This window comes from Nicotiana tomentosiformis, chromosome 7, assembly GCF_000390325.3.
Source record: "Nicotiana tomentosiformis chromosome 7, ASM39032v3, whole genome shotgun sequence".
Taxonomy (NCBI): Eukaryota; Viridiplantae; Streptophyta; class Magnoliopsida; order Solanales; family Solanaceae; genus Nicotiana; species Nicotiana tomentosiformis.
In genome coordinates, this window is record NC_090818.1 from 83,783,274 (window position 1) to 83,794,775 (window position 11,502).

At 37.9% G+C, this 11,502-nt stretch overlaps 1 long non-coding RNA gene across 2 annotated transcripts; it reads right to left on the minus strand.

Annotated features, from left to right (window-relative positions):
• Positions 1-3,230: 3,230 nt before the first annotated feature.
• Positions 3,231-7,452, minus strand: LOC104119422 (uncharacterized). Of its 2 annotated transcripts, none has more exons than XR_004503215.2 (2): positions 6,819-7,452; positions 3,231-5,792 (listed from the first exon to the last, which is right to left on the minus strand). It is a non-coding gene; the product is annotated as an uncharacterized lncRNA (long non-coding RNA). The 2 variants fall into 2 exon arrangements; XR_004503216.2 differs by having other exon boundaries at positions 3,231-5,806.
• Between the last annotated feature and the right edge of the window lie 4,050 nt (positions 7,453-11,502).

Here is an 11,502-nt window from a genome sequence, read left to right on the forward strand (position 1 = left end):
ATCACCACTCATCAACACCCCTAACTTAAAGTCTTTGCTTGTCCTCAAGCAAATCAAAACCATAAACTCAATGAGTCTCTAACATTTTAAATTCAATTAGTATCGCTACCATCTTCAAATCACATTCTCCAATTACGCACATCATTTATGACTTTGGTTAGTACTAATAATTAGGCTCAAGCATGTGAATATCAACCAAATAATGCCCTCATTTAAAACAATCTCAAGAATGCAATGGAGTTTCAAAATAATCAAGTGACAACAACTAAGCCTCAAGAAATGACTCAAAAGCACTAGTCTGCTACATATGATCAATTTACTCAAATCGGAATTTATCAATCACTCGCAGATGCAAGTCTTGTGCAATTTTGGTTACTCCGTAGAAGCGGACATATCAACACAGAAGCGAGTCCGTAGAAGCAAACTTCCAGCACAAAAGTGATATTGCAGATGTGATGCATCGTTCGCAACTACAATTTCTACCTCATAACTCTTCTTCCGCTGATGTAGACCATTTCTCGCAGATGCGGAGCATTTTGCACAAATACAATTTTAGTGGATGCAGTTTAACTGATTCAACTATTTTAGCTCCATTTCACTTCAATTGATTTTGATTCTCTGCTTAAAGACATTGTACCTGAAAATCTGGAAATGCACACCATAAATAACCTTATATTATAATAAAATGATACAAAAACTAAAGCAAAGGAGACTAAAATGAGTGGTCATTTAAAATCAAAACCACAAACTCAATGAGGTTCTAACATTTAAAATCCAATTAGCATCGGTATCATCTTCAAATCACATTCTCCAATTACGCATAACACTTATGTCTTTGTAATGAAGAAGGATGGTTCTATGCGCATGTGTATTGATTATCAACAGTTGAACAAGGTTACAGTGAAGAACATGTATCCATTTCCTCGTATTGATGACCTATTGAATCAGCTACAGGGTACCAGAGTGTTCTAAAAGATTGAATTGTGGTCAGGCTATCATCAGTTCAAGATTCGGGAGCCGATATTCCGAAGACTGCCTTCATGACTCGGTATGGTCATTACGAGTTCCTTGTGATATTATTTGGGCTGACCAATGCCCCAACAACATTCATGCACTTGATGAACAGTGCATTCCAACCATATCTTGACTCATTCATCATTATGTTTATTGACGACATCTTGGTGTACTCCTGGAGCCGGGAGGATCATGAGCAGCACCTGAGGACCATGCTCCAGACCTTGAGAGAAAATAAGTTGTATGCAAAAATTTTAAAGTGTGAATTCTGACTTGATTCAGTGGCATTTTTGGGTCTTTTAGCGTCGAGTGAGGGGATCAAGGTAGATCCTAAGAAGGTTTTTACAGTGCAGAGTTGGCCTAGACCGTCTTCAACTACTAAGATCCGGAGTTTTCTTGGTTTGGCAGGGTATTATCGTTGCTTCGTAGAGGGTTTCTCATCTATTACTGCACCTATAACCATATTGACCCAGAAGGGTTCTTCGTTGAGGTGGAACGAGGAGTGTGAGGAGAGATTTCAAAAGCTCAAGACTGTTTTGACTACAACCCTAGTGTTGGTGTTGCCTACGGGTTCAGGGTCTTACACTATGTACTGTGATGCGTCACATGTTGGCCTCGGCGCGATGTTGATGCAGGACGGTGGGGTTATTACCTATGCGTCTAGACAACTGAAGATACATGAGAAGAACTATTATGTCCATGACCATGAGTTAGCAGCTATTGTTCATGCCTTGAAGATTTGGCTGCACTATTTGTACATTGTCTCTTGTGAGGTTTATACTGACCACCAGATTCTACAACATCTGTTCAAATAGAAATATCTTAACTTGCGGCAGCGGAGATGGTTATAGTTGGTTAAGGACTATGATATCACCATTCTGTATCATCCCGGGAAGGCTAATATGGTGGTTGATGCCTTGAGTCGTAAGGCGGAGAGCTTGGCAAGTTTAGCATATCTACGGGCAGCAGAAAGGCCATTAGCATTGGATGTTCAGGTCTTGTCCAACCAGTTTGTTAGATTGGATATTTCGGAGCCGAGTCGAGTTTTGGCATATGTGGTTTCTCGGTCTTCTCTATATGATCGTATCAGAGAGCGTCAGTATGACAACCCCTTCTACTTGTCCTCAAGGACACAATTTAGCCCGGGGATGCCAAGGAGGTCACTATCGGGGATGACAGTGTGTTACGGATGCAGGGCAGGCTATGTGTGCTCATTATAGATGGTTTGCATGAGTTGATTCTTTAGGAAGCCCACAGTTCGCGGTACTCCATTCATCCGGGTGTTGCTAAGATGTATCAGGACTTGAGGCAGCACTACTGGTGGTGGAGGATGAAGAAAGACATAGTGGAGTATGTAACTTGGTGCCTAAATTGTCAACAGGTGAAGTATGAGCATCAGCAGCCAAGTGGATTGCTTCAGAGGCTAGAGATTCCAGAGTGGAAATGGGAGCGGGTTACTATGGATTTCATTCTGCGGCCCATTTTGCGGTCGCGGACTTAACCTGGAGGGTCATTTTTATCACTTTTTGTCCAGGAATTTTGGGCCATAATAAATAGAATTACTAGAGTTTTTGTGGACCATCTTGTCTGAAAAAGAGGCTACACTTAGAGAATTGAATACACCATTATTTTGGAAGCTTTTGATAGAGAATCCAAGACTTTGTCATCTTTGTAAGCTTTATGACTTTATTTATTACTTTGTTCTTGTATTCTAGTATGAGTAACTAACTTTAAATACTAAGGTTGTGGACCCTAAGTGGGTGTAATGTTAATGGGTGTTTATCATTTAATATATATATATATATATATATATATATATATATATATATATATATAATGGTTGGTTGATTTCTATTCATTTCTCATACTTCATTTATGGTCAATGGTTGCAAACATTGACTAGTGCCATTTTACTCTATCTTTACTTGGAAAACTGGGTTAGAGTTTGGTAGAATTGAATAGCAGGAACTCAAGGCTTTAAACCTTATTTAATAGAATCGCTTAGGGATAAGTGGGTTCTACTTGGCATAAATTGGTTGTTCTCAATTGTAACTCTTTTATATTTGGGAAAATCATAAAGAGGAAATACTACCAACTTATTGAAAAATATTGGGTAGTCATTTAGGAACCATTTTCATAGCAAAAGTCCTTCCATTAGAAATATGTCATATTAATACCGATAGTATTATATTCCATTGATGGAGACACAACCTTGGTTTCTTAATCAAATTAATCAATTCTCTTAACAAAATAACTTTTCTTGACAATTCACAATTACAAAGCTCTTTTTAAACTAACGGAGTAGAACTACGGCTTAAGTCAAGTTTCACACTACTCAAGTAACCTTTTCACACCTATTCCCTGTGGGATTTGACCCCAACCTAGTTAGATTATTATATTTGGTATAGACCGTCTTACACCATTTATATATGTGTAATTTGAGTGTAATCATCAACATTATCATCATTGAACAAGAAGGAATACTCCTCACTGTCGTCTTTGTCCTTGACCGGTATCTTCTTTTTTAGCTGCCCCCATTTGAAGATGGCCTTGATGCCTCTTCACATCTTTATCATGAATTTTTCCTTCTTCTTATTTTTCTATCTTTTGAAAGTCTTCCTGAAGATCATCAGGGACCTTGGCCATATTGCCATATGCTGCCTCGAGCCTGCTAATAGAATCTGCTAACTTCTCATGAGACTCTGCCTGTTGTTTCTGGTCCTCTACCTATGTCTTCATCTCTTCTTTAGTACAATACTCAGGCATAGACCAGGAGTGCAAGAGTCCATTCGGGAGTTGTAACACTAAGTCACGAATGGAGACAAGCTAGGAATTCAGCATCCCAAATGGTCCCTCGGGTAGTATCCCTGTGAGGACTCTGGTCAAACAACTGTGGTGATCTTCCTCTTCTTGCTTTTTACTGCACTACCCTCACCAGTCACTCTCAATAGATGAAAGGATTTGTTGGCCGGTAACTAACGATAGGTGCTACGCACATCAACATCTGCCTGCCGACATAACTCTATGATTAACGAAGGGAACATCGAGCTTGGATTGTCTTGTAGCAAGTACTCTTTTAGCTCCTAAAAGATATAATAATTGACATTTACATGAATGCCATCAAGTATGCATGCAATCATCATGCACCTGACATATGAAACATCAGAGACATTGCCATAAGAAGAGACTCCATTACAGATGATGTAAAGCCACATCTTGACCTCAGCTGTGAAGTCAACGAATTTTAAACCCTTCCTCTTGTTGGCCCACTTCGCTCTCTTGTTTGAGGGATAACTTTTAGATGCTAGCCACTCTCTATTTGAGCATGTTTTTTTTTCTCGTACCGACTCAAGTGGATGCTTTGGAAGCCCAAAAAACATCATTGATCTGCTCAAGTCCAAATCACACTATTTTGCCCTTATGGTGAGTTGTGGGTCGTTGAAGTTTATACACTTAAGGTTGGTGTAAAACTCACAAACCCATTCCTAATTTTCATCACACGGAGTAGGCATGAAACAATTCCAACCAGTGGTCTATAGACGGTCATAGAAATCTGGAAGTAGCTCGGCTAATCTATCCCCAAAGATCCCCTTTTCCAGTAGGACCTTCTTTATAAGAAGATTGTCATAGTATCAGTGGTGACAATCAATGGACATGAAGCGATAATTGTCGAATTGCTCTTCTACAGCCTCTTCTTCAATTTCAAGATCATGTGCCATATTTTCATTCATCTTTGAGTCCATATTTTAAGTTCAAAGTACCTAAAAAATCAAAACAAAGTTAGTCGGGCATTATAGTCATGTTAAGAAATTCAAAATACATCAATTAGTCCAAAGAATCGAGCCAAATGGGCCGAGCAAGCCATAGTTGCAAAGCTACTAGTTTTGCAAAAATTGGCCAGTCATCGCACCTGCGGAAGAAGCATCGCAGGTGCGGTTCCGCTTCTATGATTTTCACTGCTCAACATAAACTTGCACCTGCAGAACTTTCATCGCAAGTTCGGTTCCACATATGTGGTAAAAGTCTTGCTTCTTCGGTTTTTCACATCTCAGCCAATTTCGCACTTGCTTAACAATTCATCATAGGTGCAGGACGCATATGCAGCCTTTACTTCACAAAAGCGATTTTCACCAGATTTTGAAGGGCCCAGAAACTGTCGACTCTTTTCAATTCAAATCACGTTTTTGGCACAAAAGTTATACTCAAGACTTCTAAATTTGTGCACTACATGATTACACAACTTGATTACACATGATCTCAAGGCACTTAGCACATAAATTTCTCTCGAATAAATCACCGAACACTTAGCAAGAAACGAGAGAGTTTTGATCCTTTAAAGTAATCGGGTACTCAGACTTCTACAACTACACTTAACCAATTTTCCTCACCCGAACACTAACAATTATCGAGATGGGATAAAGAGGCTGTGGGAAATAGCTATGCATAAAAGTATAAGATAACGAGAGAAGAAGAAAATCGGGGAAAAAGAGAGAGTAGCTAAGAGACAAAGGGAAAAAGATGATTACCTGATTTCCTTGTGTGTAGGCAGTAGGATTCGAGTAATAGTTTCCTTGTGTGAAATATGAGAGGGGTTTTGGGTTGGGAGAATAGAGTTCAGACTCTGACCTGCTGAAGGGCATATTGGATCTTTAAAATTATCCGACGAGTCGCATCTACAGATATTTGAACATTTCTGCGGCTCCGCTTATGCGGTTAGGAATCTACTTCTGTGTAAGTTTCGCTTCTACTACACTTTTCTCGCTTCTGTGGTTCTGCACCTGCGAGAATATTTCTGAAGATGCGGTTAAACTAAAGTCTAGATAGAAAATTGGGAATCCACTGTTTGTTGTTCTTCCAACACCTCAAACTTCTCAAATCAACTCTGAAAATTCTAAAACTCTGCAGATTAGTCAAAAATAATATACTAACCTATTCTAAAAATGAAAATTTAAAAAATGACTTAAAATTTTGGAGACGATGGGTTGCCTCCTACCAAGCGCCGCATTTAATGTCGTGGCACGACGCTTACCAACTCCGTTACTTTTCACTCCACTGGGAGGATATGAATTGGAAACCTAACTTCGAATCAAATTTGTGACCACGGGCGGCGTGGGGGTGGCAAGTAGATGATCAAGCCAAACATTAATTTATTCATTTTGTATTTCTTAGCTTTCTTTTGAGGAATGCCTTTTTACGTTCTTCACTTTACCTATCATTGTTATCTCTTTTTTTTATTTTAAACCTACCTGACCACATAAGATTGGGCATGGATCCATTACCCCTTTTATCAAATCTTTTGCTTAATCAGTCCAACTTCCTAAGTCCAATTCAGAAATACCTAAATCCTAAAAGGCATGTCCATTATTGAACAAAATCGCAGAATCAAGTTAAGAAACTATTTTGTCATGCTAATAAACGACAGTGACCAAATACTAAAGTTAAAAGAAGTTAATGACTAAAACATGAAATTAACACAATTAAACATGCTTAGTGATAATTAATCATGTGACCAACATCAAATGCATTCAAACAATCGCTTAAGAAGTCTAAATGCTCTTAACATGCAGTGGCTGCTACTAATCGTGGTTAACAACTAATATAAAATTAGTAGATAGTCATGTGTGCCTTTCTTAACTAAGTAGAGATAAAAAGAAACCAAAAAACAACAACAACAACAACAACAACAATAACAACAACAACAACAACAACAACAACAACAACAACAACAACAATAACAACAACAACAACAACAACAACAATAATAATAATAATAAACACAAAAGAAACAAAAGAGAAGAGTGTACCTATCGGAGTAAAGTAGAACCAGGTGAGACTAGATGGTGCATGATTTGGTGGTATCTAACCACCAACGGACCTTTCTCCATTAGAACCACCTTGAACTTCATATTCACTAAGCTAGTTTAAAGCTTTATTACTTACGAATTTCCACCAATGGGTGGATCTACCATGAGTAAGGGCTATTGGGAGGTTAGGCAGTGGCATGGATGGGCTTTTGCATGAACTCCGGTCGATCAATGATGAGTTGATCGGCACTGACATTCATTGAATGAATAGATACTTAAATCACTAGATTGATCTCTCTAAGATCTATCTAATGATGTAACTATTAAGACTTATTGATCGATGATGGTCGATGAAATCAAGAAGGGAACGAACAGGATAGGGTTTCGAATTTGGTAATGATGGAGTGACATTTGGGGCAGAAGAGTGTAGAGGGGGAGGAGAGGAGAAGAAAAATAATGGTTTGAGGTTGTTTGGTTGACTTCGCCGATAGAGGCAATTTCCGGCCGGTGGTCAACAGTGGTTGGAGTGGTGGTAGGCGGCATAGGCGACCTCTGAACGCCCAGGAGAGGACAGGATTTGAAGATAATTTGGGGAGGAATTGAAAGATTGAATTTTTGGACTTCACTTTTATTAAAAATCAAATTGAACCAAAACGATATAGTTTAAATGTATAACTACATCGTCTTGTGTTCTAGGGGCTGAGGGACCTGGATCGGGTAAAGATGGAAATGGGCTGGTGAGTTAAAAAGCAATTAGGCCATTGGATGTTTGGCCCAGTTTGAGTGTAAGACTAACAAGTCCCTCTCCTTTTCTTCTTTCCTCAAATTTTAAAATTAGCCAATTTTAAATTTAATTCCTAATTACATCCTATTTTACACAATTAACCTATTTATATGTTTTACCTAATATTTACCCTAATTAGAGCTGCAAATTAATAAATGGAAATAAGAAATTAAACCTAAAATGCAGAAATAGCTAAATGTATTTTTTGTGATTTTGGTGTCTTAAAAATGCAATTTAATATGTGGTTAATGTTAAAATGTAATTAAATCCCTAAAATGCAATTAATGGAAGACAACAAATATTATTTTATGACTTAGGATATTCTCGCTATGCAAAAATGCAAATAAATTCAATAAAATGCAAACAAACAAAAATAAAGATCCCTAAAGTTCTACAAAATAATAAAGGATTGGAAATTATTTTGAGGTATTTTTAGGAGCAATTCTGTGTAGGGAAAAAATTAGGTGCTCATAATTAAAAGCTAAGTGGAGGTAAGGTTGACTTTTTGAGTGAAACTTAGAAATTTTAAGAAAGGTGCATTGTTTGTGAAAAGTTATGAGATCCACTTATAAGGAATTGAATAAATATGAAGAAGAAGAAGAAAATGGTCTTGAAAAGAAAGGAAAAAAACTATAACTTACAAAAAGAATGTGTGTTGTATATATCAAAAAATAATTATTCCTTGCTAGTGGCAACGTTTTCTTTAGTTGTGCTTAAAGAACTGAGAGCTTGGTGTTATTATTTTGTGAAGGTTAGGGTGTGGTTCAATACAAATATGGGGTTTGACATGTTAATGTATATGTATTAGAGTGCTTAGGGAGGTGTAGTATTATCCAAATTGTATCATACCCACCCAGCAGCCTATATTACAATATCGTCATAAAGAACTTCCAAATCAGCCATGACTTGATGAATGAAGTTCAACACTGTGGCGAATAACATAGCCTTAGTCATCTTTTCACAATCATTGCACTTCTTGGCGGTGTAATTGGCTATTTCATAAATTCTGGTCTTTGTGGCCCTCTGGTACCGAAACATCTGTCTGATTTGCTGCTCTCGGACTTCCACCAACTATTGGGCCTCGTCTCTCTTATTTTGCAAGTTTATCATATTTTCCTCTAGCTGGTTTAGTAAGTTATAACAATGCTCCCTTTCTGCCCTAAAATCTTCAGCTTGTCTACCCAATTCATTTTCAAAGGCACTCAAATCTTTCCTTAAGCCAAAAACCTCTTCTTCATGCACCTGTTTTGCTTGACAAGAAAATCTTAGATAGTTTTACAAGTATTCTCCTAATTGGATTTGGATTATCATGTTTCGAGCCCTTTCTAGTTCTTTCTCAGTTTTTGTCAAGTCGGCCGCATGGTCAAACACTTTGTGCCTCAAGTTGGCGATGATTTTTTATCCCTTTCGCTTCTCACTTATATATCTGATACTCTTTCGATTTCTCGGAGCTGGGCTCGAAGGGCCTCATTTTGGCGAGCCAATCTCTTCTTTTTGCCCTCATCCTCATGGGCTTGCAATTATTTCTCGAAGTTAACGACTCTCAATTTCTCTTTCAAGATACTTATAGTGGCTCGGTATTTTTCTTCTTTTGATACCCAAGCCCACTCTTCTTGTGCTCCATCAACAAACTCTTGGACGTGGGGCCTCTTGGCAGGTCTCTCAGGCTCATCATTCACTATTGCTCTCTTCTCATGCCAAACAATGTATCCGAGTTCAACCTCACCTTTTGACAAGTCATGTACTTGGGTATCTGGTCCCAAATACTGGCATTCACTCAAAATCTGATGAACCATGTTTTCGAGAAACTGAGCTTCGAGATGATTAGATGATTATTTATTAATCGCGCCTAAGAGAAACTACGATGTTCATGATCAATTAATATTTTCAAGTATAAGATTAGATGTGAAAGTCTGAAGTTATGGAACTTATTCGTTGTGGAGCCTGTGTAAGACTTAGCAAATGAAACTAAGGATCATCATAATTAATTGCCTAACTTTGTTTGTTTATGCGAATTAAATGTTGTTAATGGTTTAAGTTGAAATAATATAATTAACTTACGTGATTATTCAATTTATGTAAGGAGTACTATTCTAGAAATTATTTGAGGTTCATGAAGTATTAGATCATAAAGGGGAAGGTGACTTTATTCGACGTGATCAGAATTTTGGGCTTAGATATCCATAGAGTACATGGAAATAGAAACTAGGCTCAGGTGGAAGCCCAAGTTCGTACAACATATATCTCTAAGGTTGGTACCCACACGCAAATAGTAGTCGGTCCAATTGGACCTCAAATTGTTGGGCCAAGGAGTTAAAGGCTCAGAGTTGTAACGATCTGACAGATCATTTTGTATTATTGTACCCCATTTCCTCTTTTTATGCTTCACACATGTGAGTTTGTAATTTTATGACTTTCGGGGTTGGTTAGTTTTGTCCCAGGAAGAGTTCGGGTTGATTTGGACCCTTTGATTCTTGGCTTAGAAGCCTAAGTTGTTTATGTTGACCAATGTTTGACTTTTATAAAAATGACCTCGGAACGATGTTTGATGGCTCCAATTGCATTGTATCATGATTTTGGACTTGGGCGTATGCCCAAAATCGAATTCGGAAAATGGTAGGTTGATTTGTGTTGTTAGCCGAAAATTGGCAATTTCAGGTTTATAAGTTTGACCGTAGGTTGATTTTTGGCTATTGAGTTTGGAATTTTATTTTGGGACTTGAATAGGTCTATTATGCTATGTGGAAGTTTTCTGCAAAATTTGGTGTCAATTGGAGCTGATTTGGTACTATTCGGACGCTTTGTCGCAATTCTAAAAGTTCTTGAACTTTACTTTGCAATTCATGTGTTTTGGTGCTCGATTCATAGTTTTAGATGTTATTTTTGTCATTTGATATTGCGAGTGAGTTAGTATGATATTTTAGACTTGTGTGGATATTTGGTTTGGAGCTCCGAGGGCTCTGATGATTTTCGAACGTGTCACGAATTGGTTTGGACTGAAAACTGGACTGCTGCTGTGTTGATGCCTCAGGTGTCACAATTTGCAAACACCAGCATCACAATTGTGATCTTAGAAGGGGGGTCTCAAGTGTCACAATTACGATACATGGGTCGCAATTGCGAAGAGTGTCAGGATTTGAGTAGGCTCGCATTTGTGAGAAAAGTGTCGCATTTGCAATGAGAGCAGGCTTCGCAAATGCGAAGCCAATCCTAATGTTGTATTTGCGACTTCATCTTTGGTTGTCAGTGGCCGCATTTGCGAGGATTCCTTTGCAATTGTCGCAATTGTGACATCTGCAACTGAAAAAAAGGTTTGAAAGTCGAGATTTCATATCATTTTATTATATTTTAGAATCCTAGACTAGGTAGGAGGTGATTTGGAGAGGGGATTTATATCTACAAACATTGGGAGCGTGTGTCTAATCAATTTTCAACTATATTTCTTGATTATATATTAGATTTAGCATCAAATTTACGGGAATCAAAGAGTAAAATTTGGAACTTTTGTCAAAGTTTTGAAAAATAAAGATTTGAGTTTTGAGAGTCGATTGGACTCGGATTTGAAAACAAAACATATATATGGACTTGTGAGGTCATGGATAGTCGGAATCTACCCTTGGACCGGGGTTTTGACCAAGCGGGCCCGGGATTAACTTTTGTTGACTTTTTAATAAATGTGTAAAGGTCATAGCTTTATCTATTAATTATTTCCTCTTGCATTGTTTGATTATATTAATTCACTTTTTGTTAGATTTGAGCCGTGTAGAGGCGAATCTTAAGGGAAAAGCTATATTCGAGGGTTGATTTGGCCTAGTTGAGGTAAGTATCTTGCCTAACTTTGTGTGGGGGAACTACCTTTTAAGATTTGGATTGCTTGTGTTAATTGTACTATGTGGAAGA